This window comes from Pelobates fuscus, chromosome 2 (assembly GCF_036172605.1).
Source record: "Pelobates fuscus isolate aPelFus1 chromosome 2, aPelFus1.pri, whole genome shotgun sequence".
Classification (NCBI taxonomy): Eukaryota; Metazoa; Chordata; class Amphibia; order Anura; family Pelobatidae; genus Pelobates; species Pelobates fuscus.
The window spans coordinates 444503623-444525422 of record NC_086318.1 but is presented as its reverse complement, the minus strand read 5'-3'; positions in this window follow the sequence as shown (position 1 = coordinate 444525422).

Genomic DNA, 21800 nt, shown 5'->3' with positions numbered 1-21800 from the left:
AGGTGGGGGGCCCTTTGGGCCCCGAGGGGGAGGATGGATTGTCCTCGGGTGTGGACGGGAGGGCTAGGCGCGCAGCGCGGTCTGGGCCAGTGAAGGACAATGGGGCTGTGGGGGGATCAGGGGCTAGTATGGAGGTACCTGGGAAGGGGGGCTCGTCTAGTCAGGGGGACCGCCAGGGCGGTAGGTGGGGGTCATCCCGCGCAAGTGAGCCGTTTGCTAGGCGCGGTCCCAGAGGGGGGTCAGGGCCGGGGTCTAGTAGTAGGGCCCGGGGGTCCGGAAGAGTTAAGGGTGGGGCCCAGCGCTCTAGGTCCACATCTCGTAGCTCAGGGGGGGACGGGGTCATGGCCCCCAGGCCTGGACGATGGGGGCGGGCCTCTGGCAGGACCAGGAGGAGTCGCAGTCCCATACGCAGGGCCGCTCGGGCCTTAGGTAGACGGCAGGGAGAATAAAAAACGAACAAGCAATATAGGCGCTAAAGTGTAAAATATTAGTGCAAATATTCCAAATAAAGGTACAGCAGCACCTAAAAGTGTGCAAGCTCAAAAAACACCGTACAAAGAGTATAAATAGTATAAATAGAAAGGTGCGCTGTACCTTTAAAAAATGTAAAGTGCAAATAAGTGCATCAAAATAGTGCAAATAGGGAGTGTCTGTCCAATGTAATCACACTCAATATAACAACTGTGCGAAATTGCAAGTGAAAAGTGAACAAAAGATACAAATAATAATAATAACTTACAATAAATAATATTCGGTTATTCCAATTAGGAGATATGGTACATAAAAGGAAAAAAAATCACATAGCATAATACTGTATAAGATTTTTAAAACAGCAAAAAAGAGAATAAAACTCACAAGGGAGGAGCAGTAAAAGTCTGCTCCAACTTCTTCAGCATGTAGTCCACACCATGGGACTTTAATAGTAGTAAAACAGCAGGACGCCAGCTAGATAAAACAAACTTTATTTCTTCCAAGTAAAAAGCTCGGCAGGGAGAGGCTGCGCGGCGGGAGGCTTTGGTATTCACCGGGCGCTCCCAGGGTCGGGGAGGGGAGGCAGCGCGAGATCAGCATGCCCTGCCCAGGACTTCTCCTCTTTACAGGTCTCGGAGCCGCTCCGCCTCTGCGATGGCCATGCACCGGGTTGGCTCCCCGGTTGGAGGGTCGTTGACGGATGTCGCTCATCCTGGTCATGGAACAGTTGACAACGCAGCCCCGGGCGCTTCTGGAACAAGGGGCTTGGCCAGTGAGTCCTGCGCTTCACTGCAATCCAGTGCACTTGTTCACACACTTCAAGCACTTCTCCACTCACTGGGAGCGGGGGGTGATACAAGGGGCGGTGTGGGTCAGGTATGGGCACAGGGGGCTGGGGTAGCGGGTCCTAGTGTGGTTCCTTCCGCGGAGCAGAGTTCGGGTGGGGACACTGAGGCGACGGTTCCCGGGGCGGACACGTCGAACGAGCGGGCGGAGTTGGTTGGGGGGGTGGTTCCTGATGCAGCCAGGCAACACGCATATGTGTCGTTTGCGGGTCCGCTGGGGATCCACCTTAAGCAGGAGGTGAAGTATAAGATCTGGAAGGGCGAATTTTGCGAGATCTTTTCTCTCCTCCCTTTGGAAGATTTTATCGACCTCAAGGAGGACGATAAAAAAGACGAGAAGAAGGAGGAGGAGGAGAAAAAGAAGCGGTATCGTAAGATACCTAAATCTTTCGGTAACTGGTTGAGGTCGTTTTGCGTGTTGGCTAGTGTTTTGGGCGAGAAATCACTGGGCTTGTGCTCCTCCCTGTTCTGTTATTTGGACGGTATTTGGAAGGCGTACCGCACCTATGGCGGACTGGCATGGTGGCGGTACAACGAGCAGTTCAGGCAGCGTTTGGCGGCTAACCCAGGTATGAGTTGGGATCAAATGGACCTGCCCCTCTGGATGAAGCTGATGATGGCGCAGAAGGTGCAGCCCTTTCAGCCCACGGCCGGCGCAAAGGGGCAGTCCGCCTCGTCAGCCGCCTTACAAAAGGGCTTCTGCTGGCTCTTTAACGAGGGCCAGTGCAAATGGGGAACCAACTGTCGCTTTAAGCATGAGTGTTCGGGCTGCGGAGGCGCCCATGGGCTCAACCGGTGCTTCAAAAAAGGGAAGTCGGGGCATGCCGGAGTCCCTACTGCGGCTGGGGGGGGGAGGGGGAGTTTCGCTTGCCCCGGGGCCTAACGCATCATTCGACAGGGCGGTCGAGCTGGTCAGGAGGGCTGGACACGGGGCACTGATGGCCAAGGTGGATATTGAAGCGGCGTTTAGGCTGCTTCCGGTCCACCCAGCGTGTCATCACCTGCTGGGGTGTTTCTTCGACGGGGAGTACTTCGTGGATCTGTGCCTCCCCATGGGTTGTTCTATCTCCTGCTCCTATTTTGCGAAATTTAGTACGTTTCTTGAATGGGTGGTTAGGGTCGAGGCGGGGAGTGGAGCAGTGGTGCACTATCTGGACGATTTTCTCTGTGTGGGGCCGGCGGACTCCCCCGCCTGCCTTCACTTACTGAGAACAATCGAGTGGGTGGCTGGCCATTTCGGGGTCCCGCTGGCGGCAGACAAAACGGAGGGGCCGGCTACGTGCCTTAGTTTTCTGGGGCTGGAAATAGACGCGGTACAAGGGGAGTGTCAGCTGCCATTGGATAAGCTACAGAGGCTGAAAGGGGAGGTGACAGCGGTGGCACAGGCCCGCAAGGTTACGCTGCGGCAGCTGCAGTCGTTAATTGGGATGCTGAATTTTGCGTGCAGGGTGATCCCAATGGGCAGGGTTTTCAGCCGTAGTTTATCGGCTGCGACGGCGGGAGTGCGCTCCCCGCGTCACTTCATTCGAGTGTCGTCGGCCATGAGGGCCGACTTGGCCATATGGGAAGCTTTCCTGCGGGAGTTCAATGGGACGGTGATTTTTAGGCAGGAGGGCGTGTCAGCTGCGGAACTGGAGCTGTTCACCGACGCGTCTGGTAGCATAGGCTTCGGGGCCTACTTTGGGGGAAGTTGGTGTGCGGAGCGCTGGCCGGGGGAGTGGCGAACGAGCCCCCTCATGCGTAACTTGGCTTTCTTGGAGCTGTTCCCGCTGGTCGTGGCGTTGGCCATGTGGGGGGATCGGCTGCGGGACCGGAAGGTGGTCTTTTTCACGGACAACATGGCCGTGGTGTACGCGGTGAATAATCTGTCGGCGGCGTTGAAGCCCGTGATCAGGTTGCTACGGCGTTTCGTTTTATTGTGCATGTCTTTAAATGTCGTTTTTCGCGCACGCCCTGTGCCTGGGTTCATGAATGATGTGGCTGACTCTCTGTCTCGTTTTCAGTGGTCCCGATTCTGGGCGGTGGCGCCGGAAGCGCAGGAGGTGGGGCAGGCGTGCCCAGCCGAGATTTGGCGGCTTGGTGCAACCTGCTTGGGGGACTCGTGAAGGCTTCGCTGGCGCCGGCCACATGGGCCGCATACAGTAAGGTCTGGGAATCTTGGGAAAGGTCATGGCATGGGTTGGACGGCACGCCAGCGGGGGAATCGCTCACGGATGCGTTCCTCTGGTACACCTGTCAATTTCTGGCAAAGGGGGCGTCCCCGGCGGTGGTTGACAGGTCCATGGCAGCGATGGCTTTCTGGTTTAAGCTACACGGGAAAGAGGATCTTACTAAGGCCGTTGTCATCAGGCAGGCACTGAAGGGGTACCGGCGGGGCCGCAGGCGGCCTGACACTCAGCGCCCCGTATCGGTGCAAGTGTTGGGGGACCTGGTCGGATTGTTGCCTAATATTTGTTTCGACAGGTTCGAAACATCGTTGTTCCGGACGGCGTTTCTGTTGGCCTTTTTTGGAGCTTTTGGTTTAGGGGAGTTGGTGAGTGCCACGAGGGCTGTGGCCGGGGGGGGGTTCAGGTGTCAGGGGTTCGAGTGCTGGAGGGGAAGGTGGTTGTACACCTGGCAAAATCCAAGACGGACACGATGGGCAGGGGCCGGGACATGACGTTGCGAGCCCTGCCGGGCTCCGCTCTGTGCCCGGTGGCCGCGGTGGCAGGGTACATGGCACGAAGGCCGGGGGTTGGGGGTTCGCTGCTGGTGCACGCGGACAGGCCTTCCCTCTCCCGGTTCCAATTCACCAAGGTTTTTCGGTTAGGCCTGGGGAAGCTGGGATTGAGGGCGGATAAGTTTGGTACACACTCTTTTCGCATTGGGGCAGCCACGGAGGCGGCACGGTTGGGTCTGGGGGATGACATAGTGAAGCGGATTGGGAGATGGGAGTCGGTAAGGTTCCGTTCGTATGTGCGCTTGGGTTTATTGGACTAGTACAGTGGGGGGCCTGCGGGGGCCCCGGGGTGGGTTGGATACGAATAGGGTTGTTACGATCTGTTTTCTTCTCTCCCCCAGGCCGTGTCGCATGGATCGTAGGCCATTCATTTGTCTTCTGGGCCGAAAGGAGGGCTGCAGCTCGAGCTCAAGGCCACCAGCTGGGCTTTCATAGGGACTAGTTGGCAGTGCAATGGTTTGGGTACAGGGGTTTTTGTTGGGGGGAGGTCTGCGGGATGGTGTTCCGGTTGGTGGCAGGCGGGCAAAGGCCGGACCTGCTGGTACTCCATGCGGGGGGCAACGACTTAGGGCTAACGCCGCAGCGGCGGCTGGTGAAGTGGATGAAGCAGGATCTTAACAGTTTAAGGGACCTGCTTCCTGGGGTGATGTTGGTCTGGTCGGAAATTGTCCCGAGGAGGCGATGGCGGCATGCTAGGGACCCGGAGGCTATTGATAGGTGTAGGCAGAAAGTGAATAGCTTGATGGCAAGCTTCGTGCGGAAGCTATGGGGTGTGGTGGTATGGCACAGCGAGTTGGAAGGTGGGTTGCCGGGGTACTACCGCTCGGATGGGGTCCATCTCTCGGCGGTTGGTTGGGATCTGTTGACCCTGGGCTGGCAGGATGGCATAACCAAGGCACTTTTTCTTCGGGGTGGTGGAGCTCAGACAGCTTAAGGAGTCAAGGTCTGAGCTTGTGGCGGGATAGGGAGCTGAAGGAGAAGAAATAGGCTCCGTAGGATGAACGTCATGGAGACGTAAAACTGTGGTCATTGGTGGTTGGTAGGTTCCGAGTCCTGTCAGTGGATCAGAATCTGGTGGGGCAGGGGTATCCGGGTATACCCCTGCCATGGTTAATTTATGTTTGGCACTTTAAGTTGGTATGTTGGAATATGTTTTTATATGTATGTTATATATATATATATATATATATATATATATATGTGTCATTTATATGGGGGTCATTGCCTTTTATATCAACAGAAGGATTCGGATGCGAGGGCGGAGTATGGGGGGCAATGACCCATGTTTATTGTTAAATTAATATTGTTATGGTTATTAATATGGAAATTAATAAATTGTTATTATTCTTGATTGTTTTAAATAAAGCTGTGGACAAATGTTCCCATCTACCTGAGTGTCAGTGTGTTATTGGGTTAGGTATGTGGGAGGGTTGTCCTGGAGTCCGACTGCCCATATGGCGACTATACACCGGTCAAGATTTAGACAGAGTAGCTAAACTGGAAACCTTCTCTAAATCAGACGTGCTTCCAGATATTTTGGCCTTAAATTCGAAATTCACTCTAAATTCCCCCAAACTCTCACTTTAGTGAATAACCCTGACAGTTTAATCACTTTATATTATTATGTCTTTATAAAGCAGCAACATATACCACAGTGCTGTACAACAGGAGCAGGCGATTAAGACAATATAGAATGCCAGCATTCTATACAGCAACTGCGTAAACAACGGAGGAATGGTGCTAATTGGGGAGAACAGCTAAACTACAGACACTGCACACATTGTTACAGCAAACAGTGTTTGTTGCTGGAATTTCTTTTATTTATTTGTTTGTTTAATAAAAGAGTGATCTGTCCGCAAGGTTTCTGTTTTCAGGACATAAATGACACCAGTCTGGGACATCAAAGTCAGACTAGAGACTGATAAATGGCCCCCATCTACCTGTACAGCCCCCCAACCTGTGTACAGCAGAGGCCATCTGTCAGCCCGTGTGTCCCTGTGATGGGAGAGGCCCTGCGGAGAGAATGAAGATTAATTATGTGGGAACAGGTAGTTGGCGTTAATCTCCACCTTTGGCCACAACACATGATTTGACATTAAAGCCCCAGAAATCGGTGAGGTTTATAAATAAACAGAGATCTTGTTTATCAGGGCAGTCCACCAAGAACAGGCTATTAGCCCACCCAGCGAGCTGGCCAGCAGACCCTCAAAGCAGAGATCAATTGTATTTAAAATGGCATAGTCCACAACTGCTTTCATTTAATTCCCGTCGGATTGTTTGGGAATAAACACTGAGATTTCCATCAGTTTAGTAATAACAGCATTCAAAAAACAACGAATATTTGTTTCATACTGCAAGTAAAGATAATATTTAAACATATAAGTAAAGAATTACAGATGTTGGTATTTTTTAATATGTAAAATATTTACATCCACCATGCTTACTTAAGGCAGCATTGGATGTGGCACAGCATTCCGTGTAATTAGAGCAGTTAGTATTGTCCTCATGGACTTTACATCTAGTCTGTGACATTTCTGTGCTACATCTATGCAACTGTACCTCTGTTATATTTACATCAAAAACACAATCACTGCAGCGTGCTATCACTATTACTGCAGCGTGGTATCACAATTACTAACTACAGCGTGCTATCACTATTATTGCAGCGTGCTATCACTATTACTGCAGCGTGCTATCACAATTACTAACTACAGCGTGCTATCACTATTATTGCAGCGTGCTATCACTATTACTGCAGCGTGCTATCACTATTACTGCAGCGTGGTATCACAATTACTGCAGCGTGGTATCACAATTACTGCAGCGTGGTATCACAATTACTGCAGTGTCCTATCACAATTACTGCAGCGTGGTATCACTATTACTGCAGCGTGGTATCACTATTACTGCAGCGTGCTATCACTATTACTGCAGCGTGCTATCACTATTACTGCAGCGTGCTATCACTATTACTGCAGCGTGGTATCACAATTACTGCAGCGTGCTATCACTATTACTCACTGCAGCGTGCTATCACTATTACTCACTGCAGCGTGCTATCACTATTACTCACTGCAGTGTGCTATCACTATTACTCACTGCAGCGTGCTATCACAATTACTGCAGCGTGGTATCACAATTACTGCAGCGTGGTATCACAATTACTGCAGCGTCCTATCACTATTACTGCAGCGTGGTATCACTATTACTGCAGCGTGCTATCACTATTACTACAGCGTGCTATCACTTTTACTGCAGCGTGCTATCACTATTACTGCAGCGTGCTATCACAATTACTGCAGCGTGCTATCACTATTACTGCAGCGTCCTATCACTATTACTGCAGCGTGCTATCACTATTGCTGCAGCGTGGTATTACTATCACTGCACCTTGGTATCACTATTACTGCAGTGTGGTATCACTATCACTGCAGCGTGGTATCACTATTACTCACTGCAGCGTGGTATCACTATTACTCACTGCAGCATGGTATCACTATTACTGCAGCGTGCTATCAGTATTACTCACTGCAGGTTGGTATCACTATTACTCACGGCAGCTTGGTATCACTATTACTGCAGCGTGGTATCACTATTACTGCAGCGTGGTATCACTATTACTGCAGCGTGGTATCACTATTACTCACTGCAGCTTGGTATCACTATTACTGCAGCGTGGTATCACTATTACTGCAGCGTGGTATCACTATTACTGCAGTGTGGTATCACTATTACTGCAGCGTCCTATCACTATTACTGCAGCGTGGTATCACAATTACTGCAGCGTGGTATCACTATTACTGCAGCGTGCTATCACTATTACTACAGCGTGGTATCACTATTACTGCAGCGTGGTATCACTATTACTGCAGCGTGGTATCACTATTACTGCAGTGTGGTATCACTATTACTGCAGCGTCCTATCACTATTACTGCAGCGTGGTATCACAATTACTGCAGCGTGGTATCACTATTACTGCAGCGTGCTATCACTATTACTACAGCGTGGTATCACTATTACTGCAGCGTGGTATCACTATTACTGCAGCGTGGTATCACTATTACTGCAGCGTGCTATTACTACAGCGTCCTATCACTATTACTGCAGCGTCCTATCACTATTACTACAGCGTGGTATCACTATTACTGCAGCGTGGTATCACTATTACTGCAGCGTGCTATCACTATTACTGCAGCATGGTATCACTATTACTGCAGCATGGTATCACTGTTACCATGCGCTGTGAGACAGAATTGCTGGGTCACAATGGGAGTTGAGCGCCCTCAGTGGGCACGTAACAAATTAAGGCATTGTCTCATTGGAGGGAAGTGCAACTGAGCAGATACTTTGTGTGGCAGGAAGGAATGGCCTGCCAGTCTCTTTCTGTTTTCTCCTTTGCCGGTTTTCCCGCCTTGGATTTTGGCAGAGGATTTCATTGTGGGGTAGCACTGAGTTCCGCCTCTCCTTATTTGGAGTGGTTAGTTGCCCAGTGTGATGCCTGATTAGTTGGGCTCGCCACTCTGCCCGGTGAGAACTAGGGTGGGGGCACAGTGTGTGTGAATAGGGTGAGGGGCAAAGTGGGTGTGAATAGGGTGAAGGGGCACAGTGGGTGTGAATATGGTGAGGGGCACGGTGGGTGTGAGAAGGGTAAGGGGCACAGTGCATTTAAATAGAATAAGAGGCATGGTGGGTGTGGATAGGGTGAGGGGCACGGTGGGTGTGGATAGGGTGAGGGGCACGGTGGGTGTGGATAGGGTGAGGGGCACGGTGGGTGTGAGAAGGGTAAGGGGCACAGTGCATTTAAATAGAATAAGAGGCACGGTGCGTGTGAATAGGGTGAGGGGCACGGTGGGTGTGAATAGGGTGAGGGGCACGGTGGGTGTGAGAAGGGTAAGGGGCACAGTGCATTTAAATAGAATAAGAGGCACGGTGCGTGTGAATAGGGTGAGGGGCACGGTGGGTGTGAATAGGGTGAGGGGCACGGTGGGTGTGAAGGGGTGAGGGGCACGGTGGGTGTGAATAGGGTGAGGGGCACGGTGGGTGTGGATAGGGTGAGGGGCACGGTGGGTGTGAGAAGGGTAAGGGGCACGGTGGGTGTGGATAGGGTGAGGGGCACGGTGGGTGTGAATAGGGTGAGGGGCACGGTGGGTGTGAATAGGGTGAGGGGCACGGTGGGTGTGAGAAGGGTAAGGGGCACGGTGGGTGTGAATAGGGTGAGGGGCACGGTGGGTGTGAATAGGGTGAGGGGCACAGTGGGTGTGGATAGGGTGAGGGGCACGGTGGGTGTGAATAGGGTGAGGGGCACAGTGGGTGTGGATAGGGTGAGGGGCACGGTGGGTGTGGATAGGGTAAGGGGCACAGTGGGTGTGAATAGGGTGAGGGGCACGGTGGGTGTGAATAGGGTGAGGGGCACGGTGGGTGTGGATAGGGTGAGGGGCACGGTGGGTGTCAGAGTGACTCGTTATAACAGACTGTTAGCATGAGAAAGCCATGTTTCATCTTCTATCAGAACATCCAGAAGACATGTCTATCCAGGCCTCGCTACCACAAAGAGCGACATGAAAGGTTTAAATCCCGGCAGTTAGCTGTTTAGATTAGTGAGGGCTTTATCTCAAGAAATCAGATTAACGGCTTCTGATAATTCATACACAGTTTAAATGTTTAAGGGGGTCTGATCTTTTATCTTCCTTATCTGATAACAGAGACAAGGTGGGGGCTTGTGAGAAGGGTCTATTGAACATTCTTACCAGGACTGGGGCAAGTCATGCAGGTTAACCCTCTCAGTGCCACTGGAGCTTTATACAATGTTTACTTGATCTCAGTGAATTAACACTATAGCTGTATATAACTTGCTATCAGTGAATTAACACCATAGCTGTATATAATTTGCTCTCAGTGAATTAACACTATAGCTGTATATAACTTGCTATCAGTGAATTAACACCATAGCTGTATATAACTTGCTATCAGTGAATTAACACCATAGCTGTATATAACTTGCTATCAGTGAATTAACACCATAGCTGTATATAACTTGCTATCAGTGAATTAACACCATAGCTGTATATAACTTGCTCTCAGTGAATTAACACCATAGCTGTATATAACTTGCTCTCAGTGAATTAACACCATAGCTGTATATAACTTGCTCTCAGTGAATTAACACCATAGCTGTATATAACTTGCTATCAGTGAATTAACACCATAGCTGTATATAACTTGCTCTCAGTGAATTAACACCATAGCTGTATATAACTTGCTCTCAGTGAATTAACACCATAGCTGTATATAACTTGCTCTCAGTGAATTAACACCATAGCTGTATATAACTTGCTCTCAGTGAATTAACACTATAGCTGTATATAACTTGCTATCAGTGAATTAACACTATAGCTGTATATAACTTGCTATCAGTGAATTAACACTATAGCTGTATATAACTTGCTCTCAGTGAATTAACACCATAGCTGTATATAACTTGCTCTCAGTGAATTAACACCATAGCTGTATATAACTTGCTCTCAGTGAATTAACACTATAGCTGTATATAACTTGCTCTCAGTGAATTAACACCATAGCTGTATATAACTTGCTCTCAGTGAATTAACACCATAGCTGTATATAACTTGCTCTCAGTGAATTAACACCATAGCTGTATATAACTTGCTATCAGTGAATTAACACTATAGCTGTATATAACTTGCTCTCAGTGAATTAACACCATAGCTGTATATAACTTGCTCTCAGTGAATTAACACCATAGCTGTATATAACTTGCTCTCAGTGAATTAACACCATAGCTGTATATAACTTGCTCTCAGTGAATTAACACCATAGCTGTATATAACTTGCTCTCAGTGAATTAACACTATAGCTGTATATAACTTGCTATCAGTGAATTAACACTATAGCTGTATATAACTTGCTATCAGTGAATTAACACTATAGCTGTATATAACTTGCTCTCAGTGAATTAACACCATAGCTGTATATAACTTGCTCTCAGTGAATTAACACCATAGCTGTATATAACTTGCTCTCAGTGAATTAACACTATAGCTGTATATAACTTGCTCTCAGTGAATTAACACCATAGCTGTATATAACTTGCTATCAGTGAAATAACACTATAGCTGTATATAACTTGCTATCAGTGAATTAACACCATAGCTGTATATAACTTGCTCTCAGTGAATTAACACTATAGCTGTATATAACTTGCTCTCAGTGAATTAACACTATAGCTGTATATAACTTGCTCTCAGTGAATTAACACCATAGCTGTATATAACTTGCTATCAGTGAAATAACACTATAGCTGTATATAACTTGCTCTCAGTGAATTAACACCATAGCTGTATATAACTTGCTCTCAGTGAATTAACACTATAGCTGTATATAACTTGCTCTCAGTGAATTAACACCATAGCTGTATATAACTTGCTATCAGTGAAATAACACTATAGCTGTATATAACTTGCTATCAGTGAATTAACACCATAGCTGTATATAACTTGCTCTCAGTGAATTAACACCATAGCTGTATATAACTTGCTCTCAGTGAATTAACACCATAGCTGTATATAACTTGCTATCAGTGAAATAACACCATAGCTGTATATAACTTGCTCTCAGTGAAATAACACTATAGCTGTATATAACTTTTTCTCAGTGAAATAACACTATAGCTGTATATAACTTGCTCTCAGTGAATTAACACCATAGCTGTATATAACTTGCTCTCAGTGAATTAACACCATAGCTGTATATAACTTGCTATCAGTGAAATAACACTATAGCTGTATATAACTTGCTCTCAGTGAAATAACACTATAGCTGTATATAACTTGCTCTCAGTGAAATAACACTATAGCTGTATATAACTTGCTCTCAGTGAATTAACACCATAGCTGTATATAACTTGCTATCAGTGAAATAACACTATAGCTGTATATAACTTGCTATCAGTGAATTAACACCATAGCTGTATATAACTTGCTATCAGTGAAATAACACTATAGCTGTATATAACTTGCTATCAGTGAATTAACACTATAGCTGTATATAACTTGCTATCAGTGAATTAACACCATAGCTGTATATAACTTGCTCTCAGTGAATTAACACCATAGCTGTATATAACTTGCTCTCAGTGAATTAACACTATAGCTGTATATAACTTGCTCTCAGTGAATTAACACCATAGCTGTATATAACTTGCTCTCAGTGAATTAACACTATAGCTGTATATAACTTGCTCTCAGTGAATTAACACCATAGCTGTATATAACTTGCTATCAGTGAATTAACACTATAGCTGTATATAACTTGCTCTCAGTGAATTAACACCATAGCTGTATATAACTTGCTCTCAGTGAATTAACACCATAGCTGTATATAACTTGCTATCAGTGAATTAACACCATAGCTGTATATAACTTGCTATCAGTGAATTAACACTATAGCTGTATATAACTTGCTCTCAGTGAATTAACACCATAGCTGTATATAACTTGCTCTCAGTGAATTAACACTATAGCTGTATATAACTTGCTCTCAGTGAATTAACACCATAGCTGTATATAACTTGCTATCAGTGAATTAACACTATAGCTGTATATAACTTGCTCTCAGTGAATTAACACCATAGCTGTATATAACTTGCTCTCAGTGAATTAACACCATAGCTGTATATAACTTGCTATCAGTGAATTAACACTATAGCTGTATATAACTTGCTCTCAGTGAATTAACACCATAGCTGTATATAACTTGCTATCAGTGAATTAACACCATAGCTGTATATAACTTGCTCTCAGTGAATTAACACCATAGCTGTATATAACTTGCTCTCAGTGAATTAACACCATAGCTGTATATAACTTGCTCTCAGTGAATTAACACTATAGCTGTATATAACTTGCTCTCAGTGAATTAACACTATAGCTGTATATAACTTGCTCTCAGTGAATTAACACCATAGCTGTATATAACTTGATCTCAGTGAATTAACACCATAGCTGTATATAACTTGCTCTCAGTGAATTAACACTATAGCTGTATATAACTTGCTCTCAGTGAATTAACACCATAGCTGTATATAACTTGCTCTCAGTGAATTAACACTATAGCTGTATATAACTTGCTATCAGTGAATTAACACCATAGCTGTATATAACTTGCTCTCAGTGAATTAACACCATAGCTGTATATAACTTGCTCTCAGTGAATTAACACCATAGCTGTATATAACTTGCTCTCAGTGAATTAACACCATAGCTGTATATAACTTGCTCTCAGTGAATTAACACCATAGCTGTATATAACTTGCTCTCAGTGAATTAACACCATAGCTGTATATAACTTGCTATCAGTGAAATAACACTATAGCTGTATATAACTTGCTATCAGTGAAATAACACTATAGCTGTATATAACTTGCTCTCAGTGAATTAACACTATAGCTGTATATAACTTGCTATCAGTGAATTAACACCATAGCTATATATAACTTGCTCTCAGTGAAATAACACTATAGCTGTATATAACTTGCTCTCAGTGAATTAACACCATAGCTGTATATAACTTGCTCTCAGTGAATTAACACCATAGCTGTATATAACTTGCTCTCAGTGAATTAACACCATAGCTGTATATAACTTGCTCTCAGTGAATTAACACCATAGCTGTATATAACTTGCTATCAGTGAATTAACACCATAGCTGTATATAACTTGCTATCAGTGAATTAACACCATAGCTGTATATAACTTGCTATCAGTGAATTAACACCATAGCTATATATAACTTGCTCTCAGTGAATTAACACCATAGCTGTATATAACTTGCTCTCAGTGAATTAACACCATAGCTGTATATAACTTGATCTCAGTGAATTAACACCATAGCTGTATATAACTGCATTGCTAGTTAGTGAAATTTGGGGAAATAAATCACATCCAACCGAGGCTAAACTGTGAATTGGGTTTACTTCTAAAACGAGTTGTAACATTTTGCTCAAATAACCGTTTTTGAAAGAATTCCCCATTCTTGGCTGCAGTAATTCGGTTGAGCTCACTGTTTAGTCAATAGGCCCCTGTGTTCCCTTCATTGTTGGTGTAAGCGGCAGAGTGATAGTTTGTAGAAACAGCTGCTAAATGTCTTTATTAATCTGCGTTCCAGCACAACGTGCAGATAATCTACTAACAGCACATAATGATGATATTAGCATAGCTGCTGCCTCTGAACTTGCCCAATTTGGGTCTGCGGATATATTAATTACATTTTCTATTAATATTCCATTACCTATAACACCCTTTCTACGTGGGACATTTCTCTACCTGTAAAATAAACAGAATACGTTATTGTCATTATTATTTTTTTAAATGCTGCAATGTTTCGCTCTCTCAATCCAGATTCCCAGCAGACAGATGGTTAACCCTGCTGTCTGTTAGATATCCAGGGTTTGTGGCGCAGAGGCCAGCATTTAGAGACCCACGTGACTGTGATCTCTGTCTGCTCAGGGAATTCCACTCATTTCAAGAGGGAAGTTGTTTCAAAAATCAATTTGTCTCACAAAATAACGCGAATACATTTTCACAGATCTTTTAGAATTCCAAGTGAAATGCGATGTCTCACTTACAAAGCTCTCTACAAACTGCAGTCCATTATATTAGTATTCATTTATTTTATGCTGCTAGCCAGACCGAAAAGTTACGGCCACTGCAAGCCTGGAGGGTCCATGGCTCACATGAGTGAATCTTTGCTCACCAGGGCTAAAATTTCACTTACCGGCAGTGACTTATGGGTAAGTGGAAATACAATCACTAACATATCGGTGAGAAGTGATAAGAGATTCACGCCCTGACCGATCAGCAGCTACAATCTATAATATAACTTTGGTGGGTGCACGTCCCCTTGTCATCTGTTAGTCCTGATTACCCTTTGTACAGCGCTGCAGAATATGTTGGTGTTTAATACATAATATTGTAACAAACGTGTGACAGCTATCAATAGTTTTAGCACTGAACACAAACTCCAAGATACAGCAGCGCTCGCTGTAAACTGTTTGCTGATATCAACCATAAAACAGCGATGGCGAGAGGAACACTTCAAATTTAACAGCAAAAAACAAACCAATATTTACATATTACTAATTTTAATTTCTAGAGGTATCACCAGGCTCCAGACCATCTACATCAGACAGATACTCCTCACTTGCATTTACTACCACACTCCAGTCAGTCGGGATCTGAGAATCCCCAGGATCTCCCAAGTCAAACTGTCCTCAAACTGTTTTAATACTAACAATGGGCACTGCAGTGGTCATGGTGCTTGGAGTGTTCCTTTTAATAGCACACATTATATTATCGGAGCGTAACCTGGAAATAATAAACACTATATATTTCTCATCACCCTGCCGCCATATTTCCTATTATTTTAGGACAATTTAAGTAAGCAAGACATGTATGTAGACATGACCAACGTCTTGAGATCAAACGACACTGTAATTTATCTGAGAATAACCTGTATGTGTCCCCAGTCAGTGCCAATTATCTTCTATTTAAGGTTTCCCAACACGTTCTAGAGGACTACCTGGAAAGTAATCGTCATTTGTGGTGAGGAACGCGGCCAGTGGAGCGATGTGGCTCATTGGATGTGGAAACAAACAAGCTGTTGGAATATTATGTATCATCTTCTTCCAAACAACCCCCCTTCCATCCCTATTGTTAAATTCTCAATTAAACTAGAATTAACCTTGGTACGAGGGAGTCCTGTGACTGCCTATGGTAAGAGAAAGCCAGAGATCTTTACACTGGTTCCATCCATATAAGGAGCAGAGACCTCAAGTGAGGAATTCTGAGGTTATATAAACAAGAAAAAGGCTAGATCTACGATAATTGAACAAGCCATCCGTACCATATAAATGACTGGTTTGGTGATGGATCAAAGGTAGCGATGGCGAGGTTAACACTAATATGGTGAATAGAAAGAGTCGTAGAGAGTCAAACACGGAGAATGGACTCAAACGGAATAGCTTGCCTTATGGCTAGTGGTGTGTATGGGCTAACCAAGATGTGAAGGCCATACTCACAGTGACTATACGGCTATCAGCTAGCAATATTTCCTTAAGGGACTTTAAACTCCTTTAAAATTTACACTTTAAGAATAATCATGTCAGTAATGAACGCCATTAATGTGTGTGTGTGTTATATTTAGCGGGTGTTTATGTAACAACTTTCACAGCTCAGGGCACGTAGAATACAGAATATATTGAGAATTCAGGTGGCAGACAGAGGCAAACTGATACTGTAACGCAGGGCTGTCCAACCTGCGGCCCCCCAAGATGTTGCTGAACTACAACTCCCATGATTCCCTGGCTATCTGTTTAATTGAAAGAATCATGGGAGTTGTAGTTCAGCAACATCTGGGGGGCCGCAGGTTGGACAGGCCTGCTGTAACGCGTTCTAACGTGTTCTATGGCAAAAATGAATTAAATGAGCCACAGGACTCTTAGAACCCTACTTATTTGGGGAATGTGATCAGAAAGGCCAGACCGGTACAGAAGGGTTAATAATAAATTATATTGTTTATAAGTACCTAAGCACCATAACCACAGCAGCCCTTTATAGTGGTTGAGATGCCAGCATGCCTTGGCTTTATCCTCTGTGGGTTTTGACACAAACCAATGCCACATTCCTACCTGTTTTTTTACATTTTTGCATTAGTAATATAATTTATGTTCACATTTGTACGTGTAAGTTCCACCAAAGAATACCATTCAAATATGGAAGCAACCGATGTTGCTACTGAGTAATAACAGTATGCCGGGTCAGGTCATCGGCGATAAACTCAATGGGCACTCAGTGTGAGTCACCTCACTTGAAGATGGATTGACACAGAACAAGAGAACAGTGTCAGGAACCTGCTGGTACCAACCCCACTACATGCATTGATTAATGTGCTTAGAATGCCCCCCTAATATGGGTCCAAGGGAACATCGCTTGTATAGTCTCTTTTTTTTTTTTAAATTGTATTCACTTTTAATCATTTATGCATTCATTTATTTATTTATTTATTTTCAAACTGAAATCTGTAGATACATCAATGTTGGTTAAATTGACACAGTTCTATAATTTGCATGGAATTCAGACATTTTTTAAGTAGAGAGCAAATTGTTAAAAAAAAAAAATGAATTTGCACGATATTCGAATGGTAATTCTGATCTCTCACAGTTGTGCATTTCCAGCACACGTTGATACCTACAGGAGGTGTGAATCACTGGGCCAGTTGCCCATCACACATTGAATGACCCCTTTCAAGTTGGAGATCGGCTGATGCAATGCCTGGCCGGTGGCCAAGTGACCATACTGAAAGCTTGCCACCAAAGATGGGACACATCCCCTTCATCACACCAATAACCAAGGAGAAGAAATCCCTGACTAATTGCCTTCCGACACATCCCAGCAGACACAGCTATCCAATAGACAGGAGGGCAGCTTATTTAGGAAGGTGACCTGAGGGTTACTAATGAATAACACAGCCCTACACAAATTGTACTGAAACTGCCAGACAGCACTTTCTCTGCCTTGATAATGAACTTGCGTGAGTGGCAAGTTTCAAATTAGGTCTGAACCGACAAGATTCATTAACCCCCTGGCCACCAGTCGAGGAAATGGTCCAGAAAAATTACTAGTAATTTCCACTCTCAACTTATAAGGAAAAACAAATAAACGCTTACTTTGAAGAGTAGCTGCCATCACTAAGGCCTCATCGGAAGGCAAAGGTCATATCAGATGGTTTAATTCCTTCCTGTTCTTTACAGTAAGTGCAATAACAATATTCTTCTATCTATATATTGTCTTAGAAAAGCTCAGGGGCTTTGCTTGTGATAAATGAAAGTGATCTACACGATTCACTGGGAAAAATTCTAATAAGTGGGTCACACTGCAAGGTATGGTACCACTGAGGTAATACAGACAGAGCCCAGTGGCATAACATACTTAAATGACTAGTTTTATGGGAGCCATAGATAATGTCTGTAAAGTCTAATTCTATGGAATTTCGTGTAATTTATGGCACGTCGTTCTCCTATCAGCACATGTACACATGCCAGAAGTCGTAAGGGGTGACGGCCAGAGAGGTCAGGGCTGAAGGCCGGAGGTGGTGAGGGCTGAAGGCCGGAGGCAGTGAGAGCTGATGGCCAGAGGCTGTGAGGGCTGACGACCAGAGGTGGTGAGGGCTGGAGGCGGTAAAAGCTTTTGGTCAGAGGCGTTGAGAGCTTTCGGTCAGAGGCGGTGAGAGCTTTCAGTCAGAGGCAGTGAGGGCTGATGGCCAGAGGCGATGAGGGCTGACGGCCAGAGGTGGTGAGGGCTGATGGCCAGAGGCGGTGAGGGCTGACGGCCAGAGGTAGTGAGAGCTTTCAGTCAGAGGCGGTAAGGGCTGACGGCCAGAGGTAGTGAGGTAGTCTAGTTCAATAATGGGTCAGTTGGGTGATATTTTCAGACCAGGATATGGGTCAATACAAGTGGTGAGCAATCAGAGTCCAAGAAATAAGTAAAGTGGATCATTACCCAAAGATCAGACAATAGAGCACGATGGGCATGAAACAAGAGCAGGCAAATGATATAAGACCTGCAGAAAAATACATTGTCTCTTGCACAAAGCCAGCATAATACCCTGGCACAGGCTACAGCATACTTGAAGTTTTTTGAGGATGAGATGGGCAAACCCAGCATGGTGCAGTGATGCAATACTCTCCATGCCATTGGATGGTAACCATGACAAGGATGCCACTCTTTCAGTTCCTGCTGCCAAGAGGTGCAAAGGTGTTTCCAGCAGATGTTAGAATTCCAGGCAATGTCTGACTCATCACCACAGCACTCATATGGTAGGGTAAAGAAATGCACCATCGGTTCCTCCGGCCGAAACATGGAATTTTAGCACCCATGGGACTTATTGAAGATCCACAGGAAATGTTGTGGTACAGCATAACCCAAAGCGGAGAAGACTTTACTGCAAGCTCGCATCATCAGCTCAGCATGGCAGAGGTGAAGACTGGATCTGAGATATTATAGTCACTGAGGATGTGTCCCCAGAACATCTTCCACTCTGGGACACTGGGCTAACTGCACTACAAATCAGTGTTTAGTAAATGAGTCACTAAACGTTATACTGTATGAATGTAAAATAACAGTTCATTAAGGGACGTTATGTTTGTGGTTACAAGTCATGAGGATGAAGACAGAGAATGTTACCACAACTTACACTCTAATGAACTCCCCTGCCACATTGAATCCACACAGCTGGCAGGTCGGACAATTGCCAGGTCAAGCAAATCTAATGAAACTTGCAGATCTGAATCCCCCAAATACCAACCCTTAGGGATCTAATTCCCCCAAATATGCACAATACAACTGCTCTGAAATTGCAGGATCCAACTCCCCTAAACATGGATCTGACTGCCCCAAATCTGCACAATATGACTCGCCTAAATCTGCAGGATCCGATTCTCCTGAACCTGTGGAACTGACTCTCCCAAAGCTTCAGAACCCGATCTGAAACCTGCAAGATCCAACTCCCCAAATCTGTTGGATCTGACTCAACCATATCTAAAACTTGCAAAATCTGTCTCTCCCAAATCTGTACAATACAACTCCCCTAAATCTGCAGAACCAGACTTCAAACTGCAGAATCTGACCTTCACACAAACCCGCTGCATCTGCCTCCCCCATTATCTAAAAGGTGCCTCCCCCAAACATCTAGGATCTGACTCCCTCAAACATCTAGGATCTGACTCCCCCAAACATCTAGGATCTCTCTCCCCCAAACATTCAGGATCTGTCTCCCCCAAACATTCAGGATCTGACTCCCCCAAACCTACATTCTCTGACTCTTCAGGATCTGTCTCCCCAAAACCTTCAGGATCTGACTCCCTAAACATCTAGGATCTGTCTCCCCCAAACATCTAGGATCTGACTCCCCCAGACATTCAGGATCTGTCTCCCCCAAACATTCAGGATCTGACTCCCCCAAACATTCAGGATCTGACTCCCCCAAACCTACATTCTCTGACTCTTCAGGATCTGTCTCCCCCAAACCTTCAGGATCTGACTCCCTAAACATTTAGGATCTGACTCCCCCAAACATTTAGGATCTGACTCCCCCAAACATTCAGGATCTGACTCCCCCAAACATTCAGGATCTGACTCCCCCAAACATTCAGGATCTATCTACCCCATCTTTCAGACACGCAGGATCTGACTTCTTACCCCATCTGATGCTTCACAGAACACCCAGTTCAGAAAGGGAAATTGACTAATCAGAAGGCTCCAATTTGGTAAAGATTGCGTGGATAACAAGGCTCCCTAGATTAGATAATCCGTAATTTAACCAAGTTCCGAAACTGTCCTGGTTCGACCATTTTCCATTGCAGTTTTGTTATTAGACCTGACGCCTTTAATATACTTGCAATAATTATCTTAATTAATGCAATATGTGTTTTAATGTAAGAGGAACATAATATAATTACAAAACGCAGATATTCCAACAGTGCCCGTTTTATCAGATTTAGCTGTGATCCTGGGTCGCTCCTGGTTCCTTCATTCATACCATCTACCAAATGTTAGTCTATTCAATAACCTTTAGCCCAGTTTGTGGCAGTGATCTGAAAGGAACAAATCTTGCCTGTTTTTTTTTTTTTGTAAAACATATTTTCTGTTTTGCTGTGTGTGACAGCGCTGTGTTTGTGCAATCAGTGCAGTCATGTGAGCGAATTCAGTCGTGACTGTCGTTGCCTAATTTAGGTGTTTGTGATGACATCTGCTGGTTGCTTACATCACCGCCATGGGCGTGTCCTCGCGAAAGACAAATTACAGCGAGCGTCTGGCTTTCTCTGTGCAAATCCATGCGGTGTAAATAATAGGCCTTAGACAAGTAAACAGAATTATTAATTGGGCCCCATGGTTACTAAGCTCCGCTACATAATATTTAAATAAAAAACAATCATAATGAACATAACCTGATGTTGGCCTGGTGTGGTTAATGGCTCTGTACTTCCCATCATCCCTTATTTAACTGTATAGTGTCACAGTCAATGAGATGAGTGCAGGTCGGACATGCCTTTAATACTGTGGGAGACGTTTCTCACAGGAGTCGAAGTTGTCTGTTAAAAGATGCTCTCAAACGGCCACGAGTTAACATCCAAATTGTATTAAAGGGTTTCGTTTATATCGATATATATTGCTAAGTCCTTCAGCTAAATGTTAGGAGAGCTATGGCAAACCCAAGTCGCATGAGATGAGAAGCACTCAACGCTAGAGTTTACCAGAAATGTCAGGACTGACTTTAGAAGGGAGCCGGAGTTCCGTAAAATACTGTGCACTGGACGCATCCTTTAATAAAATTCCAGATACAAAATGTCACCAGTAAGTGTTCCCACCTCAGTATATTCTCACTCCGTGCCTTGTCATTAGAGAAATATATTTTCACGGCAATTCACTGGCTTGGGCTCATGGGGTTAAGTTGCGTTTTGCTAATTAATAGACAGTACCAGCCCATTACCACCATGGTCACAGGATTTGTTTGTTTGAACTAGTGTATAGTCGCACATGTAACCAGATCTACCATGAATTCTGGCCGGTGTTTGTTTGGATTTGTTCCTTTATGTAATGAGCTTCACATCCTCGCGTCACGCCTGGCAAGAGCACGGTTTAAGGGATGTTGAAAGGAGTTCCATGACCAGAGAAAGCCTACGGCTAAGCAC